General features: G+C 36.8%; 1 protein-coding gene across 3 annotated transcripts in view; it reads left to right on the forward strand.

Annotated features, from left to right (window-relative positions):
- The window catches only part of LOC131693147 (uncharacterized), a 369,761-nt gene that overhangs the window by 163,966 nt on the left and 179,431 nt on the right, over nucleotides 1–26,364 (forward strand). The window lies entirely within an intron of this gene.

Consider the following 26,364-nt stretch of genomic DNA (forward strand, 5'->3'; position numbering starts at 1 on the left):
CACAAAGGCGCCAAATGCATTCAGGTAGTAACAATGCAGAAGTGCATAACAAAATCAAATTCGCACAATTACTTCCGTTGATTACACTCAAATCAGGCACACAAGCGTATTTTCATCATTAAAATAAATTAACAGACACACACGAGTGTCTTTTCGTTAAAGCCTTCTCAGAGACATTTGTACATTCACGCACACAAGCGTTTTTTAAATTTCTTTACGCACGCCAACGTAATAAATAGCGGTTCTTGTAGAAGCCCGCGAGTGGGGCTAATTACGCACGCGAGCGCTTCCTTTTTTTATTAAGCCCTCTTATAGGTGTCTCCATTCACGCACACAAGCGTTTTTTAAATTGCATATGTTGACTTTAGATACATAAGTTTGTATAGGAGCCCGTGAGTTGGGCTAATGGACGCACACGAGCGACTTCTTCCATCCATTTCAGCAAGCAACAAAAAAAACTATTTTCGCATGATATCAAATGAGGCGCTCAAACCTCATATGCATATCCTTTCTCGGCACGCTTTAAATCGTGCCAATTATGAATCGAAGGATTTCCGTTCCCTTCCTTTCGAAGGCTGATCCATCACTATGGATACCACTGTAACAGTAATAAATAACAATTTTCATAGAGACTCGTAGCCTTGGAGAATGCTTCGAACATTGAAGATTGAAAAACTGAATTTTCGTATGACAGAAATCGAACTGAAGATTCAAATTTCGCGTACATGTCCCTTTTCGGTACGCTTTAAACCGTATTTATTACGAACCGTTCAATTTCTCCGAAGACTGACTATTCATTACGATGGATACCACAATCAATGAACTCATTTTTGGTATCTTTCCACATACAATATATATATGAAAAATCAGTTCCCAATCCCGTAGAGATTGAACGGTTTTTCCTGAAATCCGATTCTTATACTCACTTTTTGGGAGCAAGATTTGCGCCATTGTCGAATCCTTTGTTCATGTCCGTCTCCATTCAGAACTCAAATGTTTTAATTTCAAAGAACGTCCGTTGTCGAATCCTTTGTTCATGTCCGTCTCCATTCAGAACTCAAATGTTTTAATTTCAAAGAACGTCCGTTATCGTCCAAGAACGTCTTAAAACTGACTCTGGTTTCAGACCCATTCGTCAAGACCTACTTGGTTTGTATTCTCGAACGGTGGTCTACATAACGGAACTCTATACACTCTCGCACGCATCTCGTCATTCATGATCTATGACAACCATTTACGGATACACACTCACCTCACATTCTCTGGAGTGTTTCTGATCGCAAGACGTAGACGACAACTGACTCTTTCGTTCATTTGTAAACGATTCAACATATCAACGCGAAATTTTACCAATGTTGTACGACAGGGGACAATAAACCGTAGTTTTTTTTAGCTAGCATTGAATCAAATGATTTCCTTATTTTATATTTATTTTTTTTTTTTATTTAGCCTATCATATTTCCTACAGTTGGTACTGATAAATTTCTAGCATACACTATAGAATTACTTAAATTTTGTAATGCCGTATCAATGTCAGCTTTATTTTGTAAATTAAGGTCATGATTAAAATTATACTCAATATAAGTTTTGTACCTTTCCCAATTCGCTTTGTAATAGTTGAATACTGAGCTAATGGGTTTGGAAACAGCTTCTTGAGAAAGCGAAAAAGTTACTGGAAGATGATCAGAATCAAAGTCAGCATGTGTAGTCAATTCGCTACAAAGGTGACTTTGATCTGTCAAAACCAAATCAATTGTTAATGGATTCCTTACAGATGAATAGCACGTAGGGCCATTAGGGAACAAAATTGAATAATAACCAGCAAAGCAATCACTAAAAAGTAGTTTACCGTTGGAATTGCTTTGAGCATTGTAAGTCTTCTTTCAAAAAATTAATTTGCTCGCCAATGCACTGAAAAGGCAAATAGGCTGCAGCCAGGGCCGCCGAGAGGGGAGGGGGAACGTGGTGTTTCCCCCCGGGCCCGGAGTCCTGTAGGGGGCCCGGACTTTGAACAGAAGGAGTTATTCTGTCAAATATTTTTTCAAGAACATTTTATTTGAAAAATTCAATTAGAGTTTCAATGTTGGTATGATTTAATTTCCTCCAATTTCTATTATAAAGTTAATCGTACATTTTTACATTATAAAGTTTATACTGCATGAAACTAATCAAAGGAAAATTTTGACACTTGGAACTCAAAAACGATTTTAACGCGCAGTGGGCAAAAAACAAGATCTTTTTTGTGTATTGTGTTTTAAAAGACTGAAATTTACGTTCTATTTCATACTTTACAACAATTATCTCATAATTTTAACCAACTATTTAAAAAATTAAGTTAGTTAAAGTTGAAAGTTCTGGGCTCTCGAAACTAATTTTAATTCGTATTTTACTAATTAATTCGAAACTTTCAATCTGTGTATGGGTTTCAAGAAAACAGTGGTTTTTTTTAATGATTAGTACAATTTAGTACGATTTTTTTATTTTTTTCAAGACGACATGTGACTTCTATTTCTACTTATTTCAATCCGACGTGGTTGCTAAATGAATCACAAAATAATGTATTAGAAATAAGAAAAAAAAACTCAGCAACCTTCTTTTAGAAAGCTCGACTAGTCAAATACGATTTGTGAAACTAATTCTGAATAACTCCACAAATCGAAAAAGAACATGAAAATCCACGAAGAAATCGATCCACAGTTATTTTTAATATTTTTGTTTAAATACGAGAACCCGACAGTTTTTGCCATTTTTAACAAGCTTTCTCAATTTAAATGAATTTTTGCATTTTTTCTTTTGTTTCATATTTGCTTTTTTGTTTCTTTTTCCATTTCATCCAAGTTTTGTATTCTTTCTATTTTCTTCATTCAATCTTATTTTACCTTTTTATATATTTTGCCCCATATTTTTCTTTTTCTATTTTTACTATTTTTGTGTCTTTCTTAAAATTTGTCCCATTTTTTGCATTTGTCTCAATTTTTCAATTCGATTCATATTTTCATGTTTTTTTTTCATTTTTGCTTTTTTACTATCGTTTTATTCGTTTCTCTATTTAACTCAACTTTTATTTTCTGTTATTTCTTGGTATTTTTTTTTCATATCTTCCAACAAACCTATTGTAGTATTTCTGTATCCTCCTTTTTTCCATATTTTTCATTATAGGTTTCTCTCATTTATTTTTTTCTATTTTTTCGTTTAAATTTTTTTTCGTGTTGTGAAACTTTCTGTTCTCCATTTATCAGTTTTGAAATTTATGCTTTTCTTTTGTATGGATTTTTTCAATATTCACCCATCTTTGTTTATTGGTATGTTTCATTACACTTAGCATTTTCTTTTTTACACATTTAAACAATTTTAAATTCCATGTTTTCTATTTTGTTACATTTTTGTGGATCTTTTTCGGCATTTATTTTTTAAACATTTATTTATTTTTTAAATTTTCTCTTGTTTTTCTTCACGATAATATTCCAATTTCTTCTAGGATTTTCATTTCTACTCATTCAAACAATTTGTATTTTATATGTTTTCTATGATGTCACTATTGTCTGTTTTTGGGCTATTTCCACTTGTTCCTGTTTTCTATTTTTTCTTCAATCTATTTCCATTTATTTTTATTACTTAATACTTCTTTGAGCTTTTTTTTTAATTTTTCATAGATATTTTTTTTTCATTCCATTCTTGTACTTTATCATTTCTTCTGTTTTGAAACATTTTTAACATTTTCTTATTTCCCTGTTCTCATGCTTTCAATTTTTAAATGTGGTACTAATTTTTATATTTCAAACATTTTGTATAATTGTTATTTTAACGACTATCTCAGTGGATCCATTTCGTTCATTTCTATATTTCTTATTGTAGTCTTGTTTTTATATTTTTGCTGTATTCATTTTTTTTCCTTTTTAATTTTTAATGTTTTCCATAATTATGATGTTTTAGTTTTAATTTCGTTATTTAACCGTTTTTCACTATTTTACCCATTTTGCAATATTTTTTCGGTTTCTGCATTGCTTTTCCAATTTTCTTTCTCATTTCCTTCGTTTAATTTGATTGTTTTAATTCGGGTAAGGTGGGGCAAATCCGACCTAGTAAATGGTTTTGGCTGTAGAATTCTCATTTTACATCGAATCAAGGCGTTTTATATACCAAATTAAAGGTTAGACTCCTGTGCAACTTTCCGTGTATGGCATATTATTTAGATCTTCGGAATATTTTGAGATACAAGTGTTTTACAAAAATGTTCATTTTTGATGTTTTCAAAAATGGTGGGGTAAACCCGACCCCCTATGTTTTTGGTTGATTTAGTACAGATATTACTCAAATTTTATGGTTTTTCAATGATAAATCAATCAATGATGTGTTATTGAATTGTAACAAGAAAATGGAGCTCAATATCAATCTTGGAATACTAAAATCACGAGCAGTAGCACGTAATGATATTCCCATTTGCATCGGAGCAATTGCTTGACGAATACTATAATCATCACGTTTTTGTGTCTTTCGTTTGTAATTATCAACAATTTTGCATAAAAATAATAAATAATAACAATAAAAATATATTTCAATTTGATAAATAAAAATTTTCTTAGCAAAAAAGCGGTCGGATTTACCCCAATATTTAGAGGTCGGATTTGCCCCACCGCGTCATTTTTCATTACGATGCAATTAAAAAATATATGAAAAAGGTTGAACTAAATTCATCTATGCACTTTGTAGGACTTAAATAAAAGAATTTAAATCCACTTACATTTATTATGCAGTCACTTTAACAATCAGAAATATCCTGTAGTTAATAATGCACAAAAGTCAAATCAAAAGTTGTAAAAACACACCTTTTGTCGTATGAGCATCTCAATGTAGACTAGCAAAATGCTGTCATACCACCATTATGATTATTTTCGATGCTCTACACGACATCATTGATATTAGTTCACGTAGTGCTTCTGATTTTCGGTAACAGAGGGGGGTCGGGTTTACCCAACGGACGGATTTGCCCCACTATGCATTCGGTTTTATTTTGCTATTTATTCAAATTGTTTTTACACATGCAAGATTTTTTTAAATTTTCAAATTTTCTTAATTTTGTCCTTTTTCTATTGCTTCTTCGTTTTGGCTCTTTTTCTTTATTTGATATTGGCAGGTTTTGACTATTTCCATATTTTTAATCTTTTCCAATATTTTAATGTCATTTTGTAGCTTTTTTCATTTGTTTCATTGCATCTATTTATTAGTTTTCCTCGTTTGTTCCTTTTGCTATTTTTCTCTCTTTAAATTCTATTTCTATTGAATGTTCTTTTTGTTTTTATTAAAATTTTTAACATTTTCATTTTGCTACTATTTTTTGCAATTTCTGCAAAGTTTTAATTATGAGTGCTTCAATAATATTGCACCAAATATATAAATAAAGAACTCGCGATAATCGCCTGAATCAGTGTTCTCTGAAACCAAAAAAAAATTAAAAAAATCAGCAACACTACCGAACAAATGAGAAGTTGTATTTTCAGAGACAGAATGTTGTAGCGCACCGACTTGGCCGAATGCGTTGATTTTTAACGAATTCTAGGTGGAACCAGACAAAGATTCGAAAAGATCCATGCAATACCGACTTCTGGATTAAATATGAAAATATTGATAAATCGGCTACTTTCAAAGCCACTTCAAATTTCGTAGAGATATTTAAAAGGATTTACGACGAATTAACGAATTTATTTGCATGAAATTCAACAAATTCGAAAAAACCCTCATTTGCCTTCGTGCAGGCTTTTTTATTTGACATTTGCTCTTGGACAGTGTCGTCCAAGCAAGAGAAGAAACATAGGGAAATTTTGCTCGCGTATTGCCTGAATTCGAAGTACCTGCACGCCAAGTTAGTGAAACCCGTAAAAGTGACCAAATCAACTCCCACCAGCGTAAAGGCAATCGGGAGGAACAGTGGCCGATATTTTCAAGCATATGAAGCTGTCGAAGATCACACAGAAATATCTGATTCGGCAGGCTTTCTGTACCTGTGGTTTGATGTGACATTTTCATTGCGACCGAGTCCGTCAACAAGAAAATTTATGTGAAAAAGTGCATGAAAATAACGTCTTCCATGAAGCAACACGATCATTCCACGCTGCTTTGTCCGAATTTTGAATACTGCCATTACGGAAAAAGGACATGTAGTGGTATAACGCCTACAAGGATCTGGTGGCACCCAAGGACAAGAACTCTCCCAACACACCAGAAACTCGGCCCTATCGAGGAATATTGGTCCATCGTCAAGCGGAACCTGAAGAAGACTTAAAATTGTCACAGTAAACTGTATGTGGCGAACAAATGGGACGAGGTGATTGTACAGAATTTGATGGCAGTAATTAAATGACGCACAACCGAAAGCTTAGCTGAATATTTTTCTGTATTTTATGCTATTTGAACTTAATCATTGTTGTTTGACAAAACTTTGATTATAGACGACGCCGGTGGTTAAGTGGTAAGCGTGACCGCTGCTCGGTCCAGTGGGTCTGGCTTCAATCCCAACCGAGGTCGTTAGGATGTTCTTAGGTGAAAACTCTGTGTCACGTCTTTATTCACAAGGGAAGTAGAGTCGTTGGTCCCGGTGTAGATGAACCGATATCTGCTTTTGAAGTCACCTCTCTGGTGTCAGTGATAGGCACACAGTGCGGACAGAGACCGACGGAAAATAAGCAAAAAAAAGGCGACCGTACCCCCCTTTGAAATGATAAAAGTCCTTGAAATTAACAGCACTATTCTCCTATAGTTCTCCATGAAATACATAGCTGATATTTATTTTTCAGATTTGGAGATTAACAGTGTTCGAAAAATCTACAATGATAGAGGGGGCCCTTATGTTATATCCCCCGGGCCCGTAATTTCTCTCTACTGCCCTGGCTGCAGCAATAAAAATGATACCAAGATCAGTTTCAACTTCGATACCCCCAACTCTCGATCACCTTGGTGTCAAGAGACGGCGTAACGGAATGTTTGATCCTGCGATTAACCGCTATTGCGATTCCTCCGCCGAATCCAACAATTCGATGAAATCGATTAATAACAAAATTAGAGTTACTCTTCAATTTAATATTTGGTTTAAAAAAAGTTTCGGTCACAACGGCTATATGCACATTATGTATCCTCAAGAAGATGAAAAATTCATCTTCACACGTTTTTAATGAACGAGCATTCCAATTTTATAAATTTAAATGCTTATTTAAAGTCATTGTTAAATTTTAATTTCATTACAATTTTGTTAGCAAATTCCCACCCTGCTTGAAAAGCTTCAAACATGGAGGTAGAATTTAACATAGCAATCATCATAGGTAACATAGAGTCCTGCAAGTATTTTAATTTTTCTTCCGTTGCGCTACCTAGATCCATTGGACTAAAGGAAGCGTTGGTTGCAAACGAGTTTGTAGGCGTGGTAACGGTACCCGTTATTTTGGCATTGCTACCTGCCACTGAAGCATAAGATGACACACCATTATAGGATGGTGTGACGGAGGTAGAAGAAGTTGTTAATCTATTTTGAATCGGATTAACACGTTTGGACGTGTTTTCTTGAAGTGTACCTGAAGAAGTAGGTACATTTTTATTTGTTGTTTTTGTTGTTTTTTTTTTCACCGGACAAGTATCTTTCGTGTGCGATTTATCACCACAGATCATACATTTGGAATCCAAATGACAATTTTTTGTGCCGTGCCCAAAGCCTTGGCATTTACGACACTGGGTCAGATTTTAAATTATGCCCCCATGTCGTCTATAATGTTCCCACTTTACTCGCACGTGGAACATAAAACGTGCTTTTTCAAATACTTTCAAATTATTAACTACATTACGGTTAAAATGAATTAAATAAAGCTCCGGAATAATTCCAAAGCGTACTGGCGTGTTCTCGCCGCTAGCCTTTCTCTTCATAAAAATAACTTGTGAAGGAGAAAAGCCAAGTAAATTTTTCAATTCGTTGGATATTTTATCCAAACTTTGACCTTGTGGTAGCCCTTTCAAGACAGCCTTGAATGGTCTAGCTGTCTTGAAATCATATGAATAAAATTTATATAACTTCTCAGTAAGATACTGGAGTAGTCGTTTGTGGCCAATCAATTCTTTCGCTGTAACTCGACATTCTCCTCTTCGGCCAATCTGAAAAGATTTTTTTCACGTCCGGAAGGAACGTCGAAAGCTCAGTTCGAAAGGCTTTGAAGACGGAGATCATCACTGTTATAGGCGGAGGTGATTGCGTTTTCTTCTCATTGGCATTATGCGCAATGCGAGGAAATTTAGAAATTTCATCAGCTTCACATTCGGATAAAACATCGAATGAGTTGCTGCAGTCAATTGAATTTTGGGGTGGAGAAGATACCCTTTTCCGTTTAGCTTTAATTTTTGGCACACGGCCTTTCTTGGAGGACCCAGGCATGTTGGAAGAATTAAATATTTCTTTAGGCTGAATTGTTCTTGAAAAATGTTTTAGAAGTAGAAAAAGTAGAAGACTACCTTGAGAAAGACTAATTGTCGAAAAAAATATAGGTAGTCTTGAGAAAGACTGATCGAGCGAAAATATAGGTAGCCTTGAGAAAGACTGTTGCTGTTGAAAAACTACAGGTAATCTATCAAGCTTTGTGACCGGTTCGAACGAAGGTTCAAGCCGGTATAGGAAGGAGATTGTTTCATACAAAGTATTGCTTTGCTGGTGTTTTAGAGGCAAAAATAAACCGATTTTGAATATCGGGGTATGAAAACACATCTACGTGCTTCAAGGAATTCGATTTTGAAATCATTTTATGAATTACCTCTATAATAAATAAACTATTTCTCAAAAATCAATCTGTAAGTTCACTTCAAAGACAAAATAATGTGTTCATAATGATATTTTTTCTAGAGTTCATGTATATATCCCTAGGATTAGGCATTGCGTTCAATCATGAGGTAAATGTTTTTTTATATAACTAAGTTTATTTAGGCCCAAATACGGTAGCTAGACGAGGCCGATCGATAATTAATTTTTAAGGTACATCGCACGTGTTAGTGGGGGAAGAGAAAGCCGTATTTAGGGGCGGCTTGCTCCCCTCTTATGTCAGTAAAGGAAAAAGGTAGGAAGTGGGATACATATTGAAAATTTTTGTAAAATTGACATTCTCGTTGGCTGGTAGATGATTGAGAGGGATATGCACACTTTATTGTAGTGGTTTCCATCCTGTAATCGCAGGGGCGAGGGGAGGGACGATATTTCGGATGATTATTGGCACTCCGATGCTGTCATGATGTTCTTGTGACATGTGTCATGATGTTCTGGATGGACGGTTATCAAGAAAGGTATGTATCGTAGACTCGTGAAGCAATGCCATATTGTAGATACAGGGAGAGGTCGACGAGGTTCTACTGTGAATGAGAGGGGAAAATGTATTACACTTGGACATCAATAGTTTTCAAAAAGGTGTAGATAAGAAAAATGTAGGGGTGGTCACGGCTTGCCAGGACGTCCCGGACTGCCCATTGCTCCATGAAGTTTGCCAACTTTCGTGCGTCCTCTGACGAGAGATAATGAAAAATTTATTGAAGCAAATTGGTCTTTCGTAAGTGTCGCCTTCTAATACGCCCACCTTGGCTAAAGAGTCCGCCTTCTCATTGCCCGCAATAGAACAATATGACGGGACCCAAACCAAGGTAATCTGGTAAGATTTTTCAGATAAAGCACTCAGGTATTCCTGTATTTTCCCCAGGAAATACGGTGAGTGCTTTCCAGGCTTCGCCGCACGGCTGGCCTCAATGGAGCTGAGACTGTTCGAAACGATGAAGTAATGGTCTGCGGGCAGGGTAGTAATGGTCTGATCCCGAGAGTATACTGAATGGCAGCTAATTCTGCAACGTAAATTGAAGAAGGATCATTGAGTTTGAATGAGGCAGCAAGATTTTCGTTGAAGATACCGAAGCCTGTGGACCCGTCGAGAATTGATCCGTCAGTAAAGAACATTTTGCCGCAGTCGACTTGATGGTATTTATTATAGAAAATATGTGGACCCGTCGAGAATTGATCCGTCAGTGTAGAACATTTTGCCGCAGTCGACTTGATGGTATTTGTTATAGAAACTATTTGGGACCACTTGTGGGCGAATGTGATCCGGGATTCCACAAATCTCTTCTTTCATGGATGTGTCGAAAAATACAGTTGGAGCAGAAGCACCTAAGAGATGAGCACGGTTGACGATATACGAAGATGAATTGATGTTCTGTGCCATGTAATCGAAGTACATGGACATTAATCGGGTCTGAGAATTAAGCTCGACAAGCCTTTCGCAATTTGCAATCACCAATATACAATATCGCATCGAATGAGCAATTGATACGAGAGGTCCCATAAACGATTTTTTTAGTGGGAGGACGCCCGCCAGCACTTCGAAACTCATCGTATGGGTCGATTGCATGCAACCCAAGGCAATACGCAAACAGCGATACTGGATTCTCTCTAGTTTGATGAAATGTATGCTCGCAACGGAGCGAATGTAGAAACATCCGTACTCCATCACTGATAATATCGTTGTTTGGCACAGCCTGATTAGGTCTCCTGGGTGGGTACCCCACCATGTTCCAGTTATTGTACGGAGAAAGTTGATCCTTTGTTGGCACTTCTGTTTCAGATACCTAATGTGACATCCCCAGGTACCTTTGGAGTCGAACCAGACCCCGAGATATTTGAAATTTGAAACCTGAGCAATAGTTTTATCCATTAACTGAAGCTGTAGTTTCTCTGGCTCACGCTTCCTTGAAAATACGACTAGCTCAGTTTTCTCCGTAGAGAACTCGATACCCAGCTGGAGAGCCCAAGCAGACAAATTGTCCAAGGTATTTTGCAGTGGTCCTTGCAAGTCGACGGCCTTGGGACCTGTAATAGAGACCACACCGTCAACTGCAAGCTGCCTTAGTGTGCAGGAATTGACAAGACATTCGTCAATGTCATTCACGTATAAATTGTACGTAAATCATGATGTCGATAAAGCACCATGCGAGAAACAGCAACAGATTTAGCAAAAAGTTGCTTAAAATTGGTGAAAGACCATGCTGGTGCAACTTCTCACAAAGAATGTTGATAGAAACTGAATCGAAGGCCCCCTTAGTATCCAAGAATACTGATGCCATCTGTTCTTTGTTAGCATAAGCCATTTGAATATCTGTTGAGAGCAACGCAAGGCAATCGTTCGTCCCTTTGCCTTTGCGGAAGCCAAATTGTGTATCTGACAGTAAGCCATTTGCTTCGACCGAATTGTCGAGGCAAAACAAGATCATTTTCTCTAATAACTTCCGGATACAGGATAGCATTGCAATCGGTCGATACGAGTTGTGGTCGGAGGCTGGTTTTCCTGGTTTTTGGATGGCGATGACACTCACTTGTCCCCAACATGTGGGACAATGTTACCCTCAAGAAACATATTAAATAAATTCATCAAGCGTCTCTTGGCAGAGTCTGGTAGATTCTTCAACAAGTTGATTTTGATTCTGTCTAGCCCCGGAGCTTTATTGTTAAATGATAAGAGAGCAAGTGAGAACTCCACCATCGAAAACGGTGTTTCGTTCGCGGTATTGTAAGGCGAAGCGGCGCGGTAGATTTTATGTGCCGGGGCGGAATCCGGACAAACCTTCTTGGCGAAATCGAATATCCAACAGTTTGAATATTCCACGCTCTCGTTAGTACTGTTTCGGTTTCGCATACGTCGGGCCGTGCCATAAAGAGTGCTCATCGATGTTTCTCTTGTTAACCCGTCGACAAACCGGCGCCAGTAACTGCGTTTCTTGGCTTTCATTAAATTTTTCATTCGCTTTTCTAATATCGCGTGCAGTCGATAGCCAGCGACTAACCCGTCGTTCCGGAAGGCTTTATACAGCCTTCTCCGCGCACACGTCTGAGCACTCTTTGTCCCACCACGGGTTTTTGGGTGTTCACGTCGGGTACTCGTTTCGTCTGAGTTTGAATCGCGATATCGATAATCGAGTTGGACAAAAACTTATACTCTTCCTCCGGGGGAAATACCTGTGTTGAATCGATAGTTTTGGATATCTCAGCAGCGTAGCTCTTCCAATCAATGTTTCGTGTGAGGTCATAGGAAACATTGATTGGTTCCGAAGGTCTTGTACGAGTGGTGATTGCAATTACAATCGGCAGGTGGTCACTACCGTGGGGATCAGATATTACCTTCCACTTGCAATCTAACCGTAGTGATGTCGAGCCTAGAGATATGTCCAGTGCACTTGCTTGCGCTGGTGATCTAGGAATCCGTGTCATTTCCCCTGTGTTCAGAATTGTCATATTGAAGTTTTCACAAAAGTCTTGAATTGCCGAGGATCGATTATCGTCGTACAGACATCCCCACTCTGTACCGTGAGAGTTAAAGTCTCCAAGAAGCAAGCGGGGCGAGGGAAGGTGTTCAATCTTGTTAGAGCGTCTTCGATATCCCATCATGGCCCTAGGAGGAATGTAAATAGAAGCAATGCAAAGATCTTTGCCTTTGATTGTTGTTTGACAAGCGACAACTTCAATGCCTGGCGTCGAAGGGAGATTGATTCGATTGAAGGAGTAGCACTTTTTGATCCCTAAAAGTACCCCTCCATATGAGTCTTCTCGATCCAAGCGGATAATGTTAAAATCGTAGAAGTTAAGGTTTATATTAAAAGTAAGCCGTGTTTCACATAGAGAAAAGGCATCACAATTATTGTAATCTAGCAAGTGTTTTAATGAATCAATTTTGGGGATAATACTTCTGCAGTTCCACTGTAAAACAGTGATTAGATCCGTGATTCCGTTTAATAAGTTAGCCATCGAAGGATACGATCGCTGCAAGGAGGGGCCATTTTTCAGTCAACTGTTTTAAAACTGTTCTTACTGTTGGTAGAATAGCAACCAGCAAGCTTTTCAGAGGATCGGTAATGTTGAAAGCTGTGAATATCCAGTCCACAATGCCAGAGAATTTAAGGAATCCCGTTTTAGGTTGAGTTTCTGACTGTAAAATTGGAGCACTTGGGATTTGTGGTGCCCCGGGAAGTGCTGGGAACTCCTGGTTGTATCTCAATTTCCCAAAGCCAGGAGGTATTATCTTCGGATTTGTGGTAGCACTTCCAGTTGGTGAATTATTTTTATTTTGTTCCCTTGTTTGGGACAACCTAGGACCCTTACGAGGAAGTTCAGGTGAGTTTTGATTAGGTCTTTTCCTAGAGTTTCCAAGCAGAGCCAAAGAATGCCCCTCGCAAGGGTCGTTAGAGGCGTTATTGTCAGTTGGCAAGAGAAAGAATGGGTTTTCGGAGATAAGTGAAACAGCTCTTTTAAGCATTTCTGCGTAAGAGCGTCTGGAGCGATCTTTGGCGGATCGCTTCAGTTTATCCGCGCGAATTTTGTACGTTGGGCATGTCAAAAGTTCATGCGGATTCTCCCCACAGTAAACACACTTCTCAGCAGGCCTACTGCAAGTATCATCTGCATGGCGTTTCCCACATTTACCGCACCTTCGCTTATTGCTACAGTAGGTGGCCGTGTGACCTAGCTGCTTGCAATTGGAACAATTCATAACCCGCGGTACAAACAGACGCACAGGTAGACGAGCTTCTCCTACTTCAATGTAGCTCGGAAGTTCCGGCGAAGGTTACGCGAAACGAGTCTGATGGATAGTAATTCCCATCTTCGATGGACTTTGAGTGCAATTGCTTGCACTCCAAAATCTTAACTGATTGAAGGTTAGGGCCCTTAAAGCGGCCAACCCCATCATTCATCAGATCATCGACAGTTAGATCCGCATCACTTACCACACCGTCGATCTCCACATCACGAGAAGGAATATAGACGCGATACTCCAGCGTAAAGGGACTAGTGCTAACGATACCATTGGCCTGTTTCAAGTCAGTAACGACTACGCGCAGTTTATCTGACTGAACCTTTTTAATCTCGGTTACGGCCGAGTAACGTTTTTTTCAGCTCCCGTGCAACAGTTATGCTGTTTAACGGTTTATTTTTGGGCCGAAAGTATACCACCCAAGGACCAGCGGATCCATCCTGGTAAACCATGACTCGGAGGATACCACCCAAGGACCAGCGGATCCATCCTGGTAAACCATGACTCGGAGGGTGATCCTTCTTTTGTTCCATTTTGTTGCGGGAGCATCACGCTCGACTGCACTATTTAACTTAAATCAAAATAAAAAAAAAATCCAAAACAATAATAAAAAAATTCATGAGAAAAGTAAAAAACGAAACACTTCACCAGTTGGTTCCTGACGAGCTGGTTTCTTTTGTCCGTCACCCGCGTGACCTTCCATAGTAGAGAGCTGGTATAGCTCGTCTAAACAAAGCCTTCTTTCAGGCAAGAAAACTGTTTAGTACCGCACCACACTGCACTACTTGACACAATTTAACGTTTATAATGTTTATACTCCAGCCCTTGCTAAGATAAACATCTTCACCGATATCGCCTAACTCAAGGTAATGTTACAACAAACAACGCGCGTGTGTAAACTGAAAGGGCGCTCGGTTACGAATGAGGTAAATGTTAGATGGTTTATTAATACACAGATCATCAAGTAATTCACCTAGTAGTGAGATAAAAGATTTCTCATATAATTATATTTGTAACATCACCGAAAGCAACCGTATTTTTGAATTCCAAAACTTTAGCGAAAATTTAGCTCTTTTGCAAGATCTGAGTAAGGCGCAAAAATTACTACTTATATACACAGCTGGTTTGCATTTCTTCGATTGAAGTGTCATTCAAGCTACAATAAAAGTATAAAAGTTATACATTGTTTTTTTATGAGCAAATCCGAACTATTTTTTTAATAATTGAGTTGAATTTAAAACAATGAATGTACCGAAAACGTCCGGTAACATTGGTAATAAAATTACCGAACTATTCGGTAGTTTTTGACAGATCCGAAAAAAATCTCAATTACCGAACGCTCTGTAACTGGTTCAATTATCGAACTGAACGTTCAGCCGTTGAAAGTTCGGTAAAAAATTACCGAATACTGCGAATATTTCTAAGTGTGTAATATACTTATAAATTTTACGGTCACGACATTAACCATCATTGGCCATTCCTTACACGCCTCCCTCTATCTCACTCTCTCTCTCTCTCTCTCTCTCTCTCTCTCTCTCTCTCTCTCTCTTTCTTTCTCTCGCTCTCTTCGTGTTCGTGGCAACTGTCATGACTCACATCTACCTTGCTATTTCTCTATCTATTTCTAAATTGTGTGATAAGATCTGCTAATTTGAAATGTTTATTAATATTCAAGCTAATTTCATGTGTCTGATGTAATAAAATTACCGAACTATTCGGTAGTTTTTGACAGATCCGAAAAAAATCTTAATTACCGAACGCTCTGTAACTGGTTCAATTATCGAACTGAACGTTCAGCCGTTGAAAGTTCGGTAAAAAATTACCGAATACTGCGAATATTTCTAAGTGTGTAATATACTTATAAATTTTAAAGTCACGACATTAACCATCATTGGCCATTCCTTACACGCCTCCCTCTATCTCACTCTCTCGCTCTCTCTCTCTCTCTCTCTCTCTCTCTCTCTCTCTCTCTCTCTCTCTCTCTCTCTCTCTCTCTCTCTCTCTCTCTCTCTTTCTTTCTCTCGCTCTCATCGTGTTCGTGGCAACTGTCATGACTCACATCTACCTTGCTATTTCTCAATCCATTTCTAAATTGTGTGATAAGATCTGCTAATTTGAAATGTTTATTAATATTCAAGCTAATTTCATGTGTCTGATGTAATTGTGAAGGTTTGGGAAAACAAAACTATTTTTGTTTGCTGTTACCCTATAAATAGTTTTTTTTTGCATTTTAGTGTAGAATAGGAAAAAAAGTTTAATAATTTATCCTGCATGGCAAATAAAATATTTGTAGTCCTGAGAAAATTTGCAAAATATTTGCATTATGAAAAACTACAACTATTTTCAAATGTTCACACCCTCAAGATGAAAGACGTCTACCCTTAGAAACGTAGCACTATGGGTAGACAGGTGACCAGAAATCGAAAACTACATCAACTCAAATTTAATTCAGTTCTATTCATATATAAACTATAATTAAGGAAATTCATGGCTATTCAGCAAAATATTTGTTTTAACAGGGTAATATGGATGTTTGACGATGAAAATTTTCAAAAGAGACATTCCACGTACGATATTTAAACTCTTCGTATCTCAATTGAAATTTGAATGAAACATATGCTCAAATATGTCATGTGAAAACTAAGAACACCTTTTTGTGATATTATTGAATATGCACATTCGTTGTATTGGTATGAAATATCATGAAAATGGGCTTTTATCGGCCCAAAAATATCCACGAATTAGATCCGGGAAAAAAGTCTTTCAAAGTCCCCACTCTCGATGGGGGATGCAAGTACAATGTGTCTTCAAACTTATCGTCGTCCAACTGCTCTATACTGAGCAAACTTCAATTGATGTTTCAATGACAGTCACAATTAGTAGAGTAGAGTCCTAAAAGTAAATTAGCGAGAATCAGTCCTACAAGTAAATTAGTACAATCAGAGTTTATGCATTTGACAGATAGTTGATCTGACTACATTTTTGTCATCCTGATAGTTTGAACCATTTCTTATTTATACATGTTTCCTGAACGAGAATTCCGAACGACACAATATGCAAGCTATAAGAATGACTGCAAAGACTGCATTATAATTAACTGAATGCACACGTTTTATGCTATCGACATAGCCTGGACACTGCACACTATTTATTTTAATGCAAATGAAAACTTTGAAATATTTTGTGTTTCTGAAACTTTCGGATAATATCTTTCATATGATATTTAGTTTTCGATAGAACTTTTAGCTGTGTTCGCTTAATCGATGAGAGAGGAGTAAAAAAGGTGTTGACCCAATTTGGACCTTTGGTCATGGTTCAATTCGGACCCTCTTTTTCGCCAGATAATCACAATGTTTGATTCATTTGATTCATTTGATTCATTTCATTCATTTGATTCATATGATTCATTTGATTCATTTGATTCATTTGATTCATTTGATTCATTTGATTCATTTGATTCATTTGATTCATTTGATTCATTTGATTCATTTGATTCATTTGATTCATTTGATTCATTTGATTCATTTGATTCATTTGATTCATTTGATTCATTTGATTCATTTGATTCATTTGATTCATTTGATTCATTTGATTCATTTGATTCATTTGATTCATTTGATTCATTTGATTCATTTGATTCATTTGATTCATTTGATTCATTTGATTCATTTGATTCATTTGATTCATTTGATTCATTTGATTTATTTGATTCATTTGATTCATTTGATTCATTTGATTCATGTTGTTCATATCTTTAATTTTACTCACTTCAGGATCAGTCATTCCATTTATTTATTTCATTCAATTTGTTAGTTTGAGTCAATTTATTCTATTAATCTTATACTTATTTCCAAATATAGTCAAAATTTTTATTAATTAAGCTAATATAATTTGATTCGTGTATTTTATAATTTTGACTAGCTGTAACCCGGTGCGCTTCGCTACACCCATCAGGACTAAACGAAATATTTTAAAAATTCTAAAAATACTAAATATTTTTGCTCGCGGATAGACAATGTTCTTAGTTTGACCATCTGGAGCACAATTAAATTAATTGCTCTGTTTTCCTATACACAATCGTTTGAAATCCATTGATATCATTCGAATTCGAGGTACATCTGCTCCTTTATATTTTCTAGCTACAATGGTCGCTTAAATGAAATTTTTCAACCAAAGCACAGTTGTGGTGGGTCGATATTGCGCACTAACTAATATAATAGGCACACAAAGTTTCAATTGCAACACATGCGGTGCACAGTGTTGCAAAACGACGTTTTCACGATCAAAATTTAATAACTCCTGATCCAATGGTTTTGGAGAATGGATTTTTTCGAAGAATTTTCTGGATATAAATAGATGCATGTTTTGATATAATAAATTGAGTAAAATCCCCTAAAAGTGAGATAGAAAATTTATTTCTCCAAATAATTTAGCTAGAAGCTCACTGTCTTCAGTAAAGTTCTAGAAAATATTATTGTGAAAATCTTTACTGAAGATACTAAAGCTCTATATAGTAACAGTAGCGAGATATGTAGGTTTGCTTGGGATAGACCCCTTCAAAACAGTTTTCGAATATAACTTTTTACGATTACTTTTTATTATTAAAAGTGCCTTCTACAAAGTTGTTAAAAGCGATAAAATACACATTTTTATAACAACGATGAATCTGTAGCTCTCGAAACAACAAAGTTATTGTCAATTTTCGAATATTTTTTTTATCAATTTACACCTTAAGCAACTTCCTTAATCGCAAAAATTCGTAGAAAGAACTTTATTTTTTCGATTAAATATAAAAACCTTCGTCTGACGGAGACTGCTGGGTTGGTAACGTATAAAACCAATACTCCTGAAAGCATGGTGGATCGACTGAATTAAATAATTCAATACGATAATCCATAGAATTATATGCGTAACAGAATAACCATAGATTTTATTTTGGATGGAGTAGTGTATGAAATTGAAGTCAATTTACGCAATCGATTAATTCTTCAACAGATTGTATTATGTTACAAAATCATGTGGAAATGTGGTGCAAGTTATTGTTGCATCGATTAACATTTTCCCAACCCATATATCTAACTTTTTTGGCGAATTAACCTGCGAAGGTGACTATAAGAATCATTCAATAAAAGTATGCACATATAGTGAAAAGTTCTGTTTTCGAAACATATTTCCAATGATACGAAGACATAACGGAGTGTTGGTGGACGTGGGTAAAGTTAATTCATAAAAAATGGTGCATTTAAAAAAATATTTTGAGAGTGTTAGTATATTCATTCACTTTTCGTATATTTACTGCACAATTGAACAGTATTTCTTCAAATATCGTAGCAGAATACTAAAAATTGAGCCAATGACAGAAAATCTTTGGAGGTATCTCGTTTAAAACTTGCTTTGTGGTGTAAATCATAAATCAAGATATATTGGACCAATCGTTTTCAAGGTTTGTACAGTTCTTCTACATATGCCCAGGCATTGATCGAAGCTTTTATTTTTTTCTTAATATTTGAATTTTTTATAGCATTCTGCAGCTAAAAATGTAATTTTCCCTAAAAAAATTATGAAACTTATTTTTGTGAACAAAGTTATGATCTTTAATGATGTTATGATATGAAGGAGAACTGTGCGAAATTTCAAACAATTTGGTTCAGTAGATTTAAAGTTATTCTGTACATCGCATTTATTCGTGGTGTCTTCTGAAGATTTTCAATATTTTGCGGTGAACATTAAGGAAAATATTGCTTAAATGTTGCATTATTGTCTGAATAGACTAACACTCTCGGTATCGCCAATTTTTTTAAGCACGATATTTTTTCAACAATAATCCTACCCCCTTAAGCAAGAACTGATTTCATCAGTAGGTGTCGACTAACGGATAAAATTTGACGAAGATCGCGGACCACGCTACCAAATATTCGATTAGTTCCTTTTATGGGTCATCGTGAATTCGTCCTATATAACAGTGTTGCATTCTTTCAGCATTTTGCTTACATCCGAATTTTGATTGATATTGTAAGTAACGTTTTCCGCAAGCGCAAGATTTAGTGGCTGTTTTAGGGCACAGCTGTTCCTCCATAATCCGCAATGTTGATTTAACTTCAGATGAAGCGATTACAGGTGCAATTTTCAATTTAATTTTCGATAAATTCATGCAATTCATCAGTATTATATTGTCATTCGCGTAATAGATCTCTATCAAATAAATTCTTGCCATTTCATTTATGTGCTGGTAAACATACATGCAACAAAATTTTAGATTTTTGAAGTAATTGATAGATATTGCATAAGAAACCCTCCCTCTCCTTCAGATTCCGAAACCAACAATCATGTCCACCGTTTTGGTGCCAAATCATATATAATATATATAGCTAAAAAAAGTTCTTCAGTACACCCCCCCCCCCCTCTCCCTTTTCTCGGATTAGGTACTTCTCACCCTTCCCATCGTTCACAAAAACCACCCCATGACCATCTCCTTAGTGGAAGGAATACTTATGTCAAAATTGAATTAATCGCCAATAATCACATTGAATGAATAGATAAGGATTACTTCAAAACCCTCCCCCCCCCCTTTCTTGCTCCGCTAGTATCATCCATCGGCTCAGTGGGAGAAATACATATGTCAAATACTAATAAATATGGAGATATAAATAATTCTTTGCCTAAAAAACGACCCCCCCCCCCCAAGGTAAGTGTACCCCCCCCCCCCAGGGTGGCCAGACAGAATTCCTTAATATCGGTAAGGTCACTAAAAGTTTATCGGTAGTTATCAGTAGGCCGGGTTGTTGTCCCAAAAACGAAGTATTGACTAGAAAAACTCTAGAAAGAGAACTGCGGAGACTCCATTTTAAATCAATTGGATTCGCGTTTAGCTGTCAAAAAACGAATCCAATCGAACCCCTGTCAAAAAAAATGCGGACGAACATGGTCAGGCGATTTAAAAAGTTTGACGTTTGACTCAACTCGCCTGTGCTAATTGCCCCTCGGAACAAATGCAATTTGCGAATGCGATTTAAAGGCAATTTCAATACTTAGACAAATTTTCTGGCGGCTGAAATGAACTTGGTTGTTTTTCGCGTTTGTCAAACATGGCGGTTCATGTTTGGTTTAAGTTTAAAATTGTTTTTTGAACAATTGGTATATTTTCACTTGTACTTGGTTTGTCTAGTGCACTTCATTGAGCCAACGAATGTGGGAAATTGTGGAATCGTGTGTATGTATTCAGCTTTTTGCTGGTGGCTGCGTTTTCAAATGCGCACTCTATTTTGACAAGTCGTCTGTATAGTGTCAACTTTGACAACTCGTCAGCAGTGTCAATTTTGACAAGCGGTCTCATCAGCCTTGAGTTTCACGGCTATCATGTATCCTGCTTATTTATTTTCTTAATAAACGTTAAACGTCAAATTTAAAATTTGTTAGTTTATTTTCAAACGTCTTTTTCGATGATTTTAATTTCTTCGCGAATTTATAAGCATATTCTCAGCTGTCTGAAAGTGTCGAGAGAATTGTGTGATTTGAACCTCTGCTTTTACTTAAATTCATCACACATGAAATGACTAATAATAGCACATGAAACTTGCTTTTAAACTACCCGGAAAAGCATCTTTTAACGATACAGTATCTAAACATAGACCTAAACAATGTTTGTTTACACCTGATTTTGGATACCTTGGTTTTCCTCAGTATAATAATCGCCCAATTACATTATAAGACTTATTAACTGCCGTATTGGTCGACCGATTTTTGTATGCCGATTGCGAGTAGCGAATAGTTTTGAATAGCAGATGTTCTGTATCCACATTTCGAGTTGAGTGCCGCTGTTGAATGGGACTACAGTTGACTGTGCGGATCCGTACCGAAATCAGTTTAGTTTTTCAACTGAAAAACAATACTTTTTTGGCGTTCAATTTTAGTTGAAAGCAGAAGTGAACGCCTACCACGATCAAAAAATTGAATCTAAAGGACGGTTTGTCAAATTTGACAAGACTGATGATTTGTCAAAATTGACATTGGACGGACGACTTGTCAAAGTAGGGTGCGCATTTGGAGACGCAGCCACCAACAAAAAGCTGAATAGTAGAACAAGATCTCTGACCTAAACCTTAATGAACGTCAGATTGTGATAAGTTTTGAAGTGCAATACCAATTTCACCATTGATTCTTCCTATAATTTGGTGGTGATTACCTAGTATACTGGTAAGTATATGTGAGTAGATAATGAATCCGAAAATAAGCATTATTTATAATTTTAATATTAGGCAATTAAAGGCACTTCAATGGCGCGTTCCATGGGCGATTTGGGGACGATTTAAGGGCGGGTTGGGCGGCAAAAAATGATGGCGGCAAATCGCCCAAATGTTGCATTTGAAATAGCCCCCAAATTGCCAGCAATTTTCTGGCAAATTGTACGGCAATTAGCGCATCCCCGTTAGCCAGCAACTTGCCCTTTTTGACTGAGACATTGCCTGCCCAGTCAAAAAGGGCAAGTTGCTGGCTAGCGGGGGGATATTTGCCAACTCGGATGCGCTAATTGCCCTACAATTTGCCAGCAATTTGCTGGCAATTAGGGGGCTATTTCAAATGCAACATTTGGGCGATTTGCCGCCGTCATTTTTTTGCCGCTCTACCCGCCCTTAAATCGCTCCTAAATCGCCCAGGGAACGCGCCATTTAATCGCCCTTAATTGCCTGATATGAAAATTAAAAATAAAAATTATTTTCAGATTCACTATCTACTCACATAAATTTATCGGTACACTAGGTAATCACCACCAGACTATAGGAAGATTCGATGGTGAAATTCGTATTGCACACCAAAACTTACCACAATCTGACTTTCATTTAGACTCAGAGATCTTGTTCCACTATACCAGCCCGGGGACAACTTGACAGCTCCCATATATTGAACTTATAAGCAAATTTTGTGGTGATTTGGTGATGTCATGGCGGCTCGAATGGAACAAAATTTAAAAAAGGCGCATTCCATCTATTATTTTCTATATCTGTAAAAATGAACAATTTAAGCATTTCTATCACCAAATTTATTTCGCTGCACAAATTAGAAACTGTCCATACCTTAACAGAAACATAGATTCCATTTTGGATCTAAAAAATCCAAGAAAAATAAATCGATTTTTAGAAATACAAGAAGATGGCTTTCAAAATCCACTTATATTGAAATTTCCGAAAATCTTCGGGATCGAACCAACATTAAATCCTCCGCTAGACACCGTTTAATTAGTTTTCTGTCGGGCTGGAGCTGAGTAATATGCGAAATGAATTCTGAAGGAATCCGTACCAAAACCATCGCAAAATCTTTTGGACAGAATTATTGAAAAAGTCGAACAAAACTCTGGCAAGAATCGAACATAATTGTATATTCCTGGCAGCATTCTTGCTAAAACCGGGCACTACCGGTTTGCTGCCAGAATTCTGGTAGAAGCGCACAAATTCTATCCAAAACAAAATTTGCTAACTGTGTAGATATGATATTATCACATATTTCGTTTATATTCCCAAACAAAATTCTAGAATTCTTGACGTTCTTAATCAATTTGAAACAAGATGTCATATGTTCACGAATTGTTACGCTTGGTGATTTACTTTCATTGGTCAAAATGATTTTCATTCACATTTCTCGGACAAAAAACAAAAATGATTTACCGATTACACACTTAACACAACAATAAAAAAAACCAACGACTTCCAGTTAAATTTATAATAAGATTTATGTACCTTGCTGACAGTTTCCAGTTAGGGATAAATTTATTCTCTAATAATTGTTTTCTTTATCCACATTTTGGAATACGCATTTTCTAAATGTTGTTCTTGCTACATTGACGGCGTTCATAACACACGTAACGAAACACGCTTTTCTCTTGTAACTATTTCGTTTCGTTGTTCGTGGTACTCGTACGGAGAAGGCATACTAGCGCCACCATCAAATTAGTGGTACATATATGAAACAAGCACTATCTGTCAAGTTGTCACCGGGCTGCACTATACTTACACACGATTCCACAATTTTCCACATTCGTTGGCCAAATTAAGTGCACTAAACAAACAAAATACAAGCGGGAACACGCCAATTGTTTAAAAAAAAAACAATTTTAAACAAGCCAAACATGAACCTCCATGTTTGAAAAACGCAAAAAACAACTAAGTCCATTTCAGCCGCCAGAAAATTTGTCTAAGTATTGAAATTGCCTTTAAATCGCATTCGCAAATTGCATTTGTTCCTAGGGGCAATTAGCACAGGCGAGTTTTTTTTTTTTTTTTTTTTTTTTATTTCAATTATAGAGGTTTTAACCTTAAGGTCATTCGCCTCTTCGGGTTAGAAAAATCTCTTAGGAAAAATTTCTAACCCTATGTGCGGGGTCGGGACTCGAGCCCAGGTGCGCTGCGTACAAGGCAATCGATTTACCAATACGCTACGCCCACTCCCACTCCCACAGGCGAGTTTAGTCAAACGTCAAACTTTTTAAATCGCCTGACCATTTTCGTCCGCATTTTTTTGACAGGGTATCCTTATAACATTGGACGTGTTGCCATACAATGCCGGGGTATACGTTGCCAAAAATGCTGTTTTTCTCTCCGCAGTTCTCTTACTAGAGTTTTTTCTAGTATTGACATAAAATTATAAAATAGTGACAACACAGATCTCAGACCAAATCCAACCCAAAAAAATGAATGTTGAGTAGGATGTGTACAAAATCAATAAAAATCGGTAGTTTTCGGTAGGAATAACAAAATATCGGTAGTTTTGCCTTGGTCGTCTGTGAATCGGTAGGGAAGACCAAAATCGGTAGGACTACCGATAAATCGGTAGGTCTGGCCACCCTGCCCCCCCCCCCCCCCCCCCCCAAAACATTCCATGAACATCTTCTTGGGGAAAAGAATACGTATGCCAAATTTCATCAAAATCGGACTTGTAGTTCAGAAGTAGTTAGCGGACATACATACAAACATACATTGATTTTTATATATATAGATTTACTACTTCGCATGAGTTCTGCAAACAAATGAATGATCCAACAGTGATATGTGTAAGAAATGTCTCATCTCACTGCTAGGTGGATTAAATCGGTTTTTGATGTTGAACTCAACTGGGGTAAAACAACCAGAGAAGACACCTGTGGACGAGGGCATGGCACTGACGGGGAGTTGGAATCAAATTTAACATACACTGGACATCAGAGAGGGTGACTTGGTAGTGTACGCGAATGAGGGAGTGAGAAACCGTTGGCTTAGAGGTCGGGTGGTAAAAACTTATCCGGGTAGAGAAGGCACACCACGTCGGGCTCACGTACGCGATTCCGAGGGTACGGTGAGGCGTGATCGACCTGTAACTAAGCTGGCCTTGCTGGATGTCCGTGCTGGAGGTGACGTCGAACCGGACGTTCTAGCGACACGTGGGGGAGGATGTTGCTGACAAATACCCCTCGTACGCAAATCGGACTGAGCCACAGTCAGTGTTATACCAGTTGCGTCGCATCTGACAACCCATCTTTGGCAACGAAAACGACTGACAGGAAAGTGAACCAGAAAATCAGTTTTTTGCAATCCCTTGAAAAGCTAGGAGCAAATTATTTTCTTCTTAAAAATAAATATACTGTCTTATAAATTTTAATATTATTTCATATAAATATAAATCAATATATACATTCTGTTGCGATTGCGAAGTTGTTATTCGGAAACCAAGTTGTGAGTACAATTAGAAAAAAATATATTGAGCTGAAAATTATTATATTAAATTAAAAACATTTACAGCTTGAGCAGATTCAAGTGGAGAAAGCTTCGACTTTGCTGTGAGAAAAGCATCCGAAATTCAATCGTAACAGTTATATTGATCTTAACAATGGGTGAAAAATCCTAAAAAATTATTTCAAGCGAGTTAACCTACAAACTAAGGATGGTAGCGGAACCTGCAAATTATCGGCCTGCATCGTAGTCCATGGCGGAAACGGAACATTTCGGCAATGCTCAGAAAACAACGGCCGTTTAGACTACTGAGGATGTTGCATATATGCACCAGTTCGGCATTTTTAGACCAGCCAAAAGATCCAGCCATCAAAAATATATCCAGTTAACGGTTTTATTTTGTTAAGGAGTTTTGGAATAGGATCTCTATCTATATTCCTATACTTTTATAAGGAGACAATAATGTGAAATGAATGTTATTTTGTTTTTTTTTTAAATTCAGAAATAATTCCATTGATTTTTTACGCATTTTGTTGTAACAGTTCTGCGAAAAATAATGGGTAAAACTTACCCAGGTTGACATACAATGTCTGTACTCATTTATGGGTAAAAACTCTTTACCCATTTAATGGGTTATTCCACTTTTATTGAAAATGCGTAGTTTTCTACGCATTAATGGGTACTTTATTTTATCAGTGTAGGTTGTATATCATTTTAGATACACGTTTTAACGATATTAACTACCCGTGTGGGGTAAATGCAACAGTATTTTATCTTATTATTATTATATCTTAAGACGTGTAGCTGATTTAAAATAATAGCACGGTGCTACAAAATTTAAACAAATCAATGTGCTTTCCAAGAGGTTATAGGTTATAGGCCAGGTCAAATACAACACAAAACAACTTTTGATCAATTTAATATACCCTCAAAATCTTTATTTATAGCCAAAAACATATTTTTCATGATTTTCGTCACGTAAAAATTTCCTAGGCGGTAATTTTTGAACCGATTTTCAATTCTCTAAGTATTTTGAAAATAATAAGAAATGATTCCAACGGTATGCTATGTAATGTTTTTCT

This window comes from Topomyia yanbarensis, chromosome 3 (assembly GCF_030247195.1).
Source record: "Topomyia yanbarensis strain Yona2022 chromosome 3, ASM3024719v1, whole genome shotgun sequence".
Classification (NCBI taxonomy): domain Eukaryota; kingdom Metazoa; phylum Arthropoda; class Insecta; order Diptera; family Culicidae; genus Topomyia; species Topomyia yanbarensis.